This window comes from Lepisosteus platostomus, unplaced genomic scaffold (genome assembly GCF_059453375.1).
Source record: "Lepisosteus platostomus isolate fLepPlt1 unplaced genomic scaffold, fLepPlt1.hap1 Scaffold_270_H1, whole genome shotgun sequence".
Lineage (NCBI taxonomy): Eukaryota > Metazoa > Chordata > Actinopteri > Semionotiformes > Lepisosteidae > Lepisosteus > Lepisosteus platostomus.
The window spans coordinates 6,257-8,603 of record NW_028291651.1 but is presented as its reverse complement, the minus strand read 5'-3'; the positions used below and the strand labels follow the sequence as shown (position 1 = coordinate 8,603).

Sequence of the window (2,347 nt, the reverse complement as noted above, 5' to 3'; positions counted from 1 at the left end):
CTACAGACAGTGTATCGATGTGAGCTGTAGGGCCAGTGTCGGGGTTGCCTTTCCTGGGAATATCCCTTCCTCTGTGACCCTGCAGGTTGTCCAGGGCCGCCTGGTGTACTCCAACACTCTCCGCTATGCCCCGCCCTCCTCCAGTGCACCTGTGCATCGCTTCATTCCCTTCTCTGTGCCTGTCAAGTGCTCCTACAACAGGTAGGCAGGGCTCTGCTGCTGCTGAGAAGCCGCTGGGAAAGTGTCCAGAAGCCCCTCATCCCCTCTGTCCTGCAGGTTCCACTACTCCTACAAGGTTGGCTATGTCCCCACGTGGGCCAGGAGAAGGACCTTCTTCAAGGACCTGAAGAACAAGCACAGCTTTGTCCTGCTCACCACCAACTGTAAGCTCCTTGAGTGAGTGGCTCCACCTGCCTGCAGGGGGTGCTGTGTGCAGGTGTAATGCTGCCTCTCTCTCCAGCCCACTGGGTCCGGCTCTCTCCCAAGGATGAGTACTTCCTGGGTCAGCCCATGTACTTCCAGGCCACTGCCTACTTTGCCACAGCGGAGCAGAGGCTGTACATCCACTCGTGTTACGTAACGGAGAAACCAGACCAGCACTCCCAGCCCCGTTTCCCCGTGATCGACAACTTGGGGTACGGCCCCTTCTGGGAGGGGAGGTGGGCAGGAGCCCCGAGAGCCTGCAGGGGTTCATCCTTGTCCTTGTCCCCAGGTGCATGGTGGACAGCAAGGCAGATGGCTGCCTGTCCAGGTTTGTCCCCTCCAAGCAGAAGGATGTGCTCCGCTTCACAATTGATGCCTTCCTCTTCCAGAAGAAGCTGTCCAGGAAGGTACTGCTCTCAAAGGCTGCTCAGCCTTCTCGCTCTACTGATCCATTGTCTGCTTTTCCATCCATGATCTAGATGTGAACCAGACTGTGGCAGCTCTAGTGCCTAGAGCTGCCAGCTTGCCTTCACTGATGGCAGAAGGTCTTTCTCTGTCCCTCTATTGGCCTTGATCCCTTAATGCTGTGACCTTCCCTCTTGCAGCATGAAGTGACTGAGCTGTACATGCACTGTGTCATGGCTGTGGCTCCTGCTAAAGCAACACCAGGGACCAAATCCTGCACCTACAACAGGGAGGCTAAGAGGTACTTCTGCAAGGAGCCTGCTGAGGGTGCTCTGGGACATGCCAGGTTTAGGCCTCACCTGTCCTCCTCCTCTCCTCCAGGTGGGAGGAGCTGTATGGTGACCATGAGGTCTGTGCCTGCTGTGAGTCCAGGTGTGCTGGCAGCCGGAATGAAGGTGGGTCTGGTTCTCTATCCCTTGTGGATGCATCTCTGCCCAAGAGACAACCATGCTTGGACAACTGAGGAATGATCCCGTGCTGGACAAAGGGACTGTTTAGATGAGTAGACTGTGGGTCTCTGGGTATAGCAGATCCCTCACTCCTGGGTGCTGCTTGTCCACAGGTACCAGGAGCCTGGTGACCAGTAGTCGGGTGGCTGTGGCACCAGTAGAAGCTCCTCTGGATGTGGGAGCTGACTGGACTGAGGATGAGGAAGGAGACCCTCAGAGCTCCAGTGAAGATGCTGAGAGCACCAGTGAGGATGTGGAGGGAGCAGAGGACTTTGGAGATGTTGGCCAGTGGAGAGGTAGGGTCTGGCAGGAGGAGCTCCTGTAGGGGTGGTGTCCTGCAGTGTAGCTGGATTGTTCTCTTTCCTCCCCAGGTGCCTGAATGAAGGCTCCAGCCTGGCCCTTGTGACTTTCCTGCCTCCACTTGCCTTGTAATGGCAACATCTCAATAAAGCTGTGAAAGACCCTTCTGCCTGCCCTTGTTTCTTTATGGTTTATAGGTTTGAATGGGGTGGAGGAATTCAAGGGAAGTATTTGTGGGGGTTCCCCTTTCAAGAATGCTTCCCATATTGCTGCCAATGAGGACTGAAAATGGCTGGAGTAATAAAGCGTTGTACTGGGGGAAGATGGCCGCACTATTCCTTGGGCAGGTCATTGTGACTTTTTTACTGGGGGAGAGACAGAGGTGTTCAATATACTGGCAGTCCTCCCATTTCCGAGAGGGGTAGTGCTTATGGAGTGTCAGTTGCTACTGTAGTGCCCAGTAAGAGTGAGATCTGATGTCCTATTCTAGGCTGCACAAACTGACTAAAAGAAACACAAGGAAGGGATTGTCAACAGGGCCTTGGTGTAAAGTAGGCCTTCCCTTCCTTAGCAGAGGAACAATTCTGGTGCCCAACATCAGTGAATAAAGGTACAGTTAGAATCTTGGAGGTCTTGTCTTATGGGTGTTGGTTCCACAGTATTGGACAGTCATGGGAAGTATTAGGATTGAAATTGGAGATCCCAGCACT

General features: G+C 54.1%; 1 long non-coding RNA gene across 1 annotated transcript; it reads left to right on the top strand.

The window, feature by feature from the left end:
* The first annotated feature begins 717 nt into the window (after positions 1-717).
* On the top strand, positions 718-1,285 carry LOC148635322 (uncharacterized). Its single transcript, XR_015933244.1, has 3 exons — positions 718-830; positions 1,029-1,129; positions 1,210-1,285. It is a non-coding gene; the product is annotated as an uncharacterized LOC148635322 (long non-coding RNA).
* Positions 1,286-2,347: the final 1,062 nt, after the last annotated feature.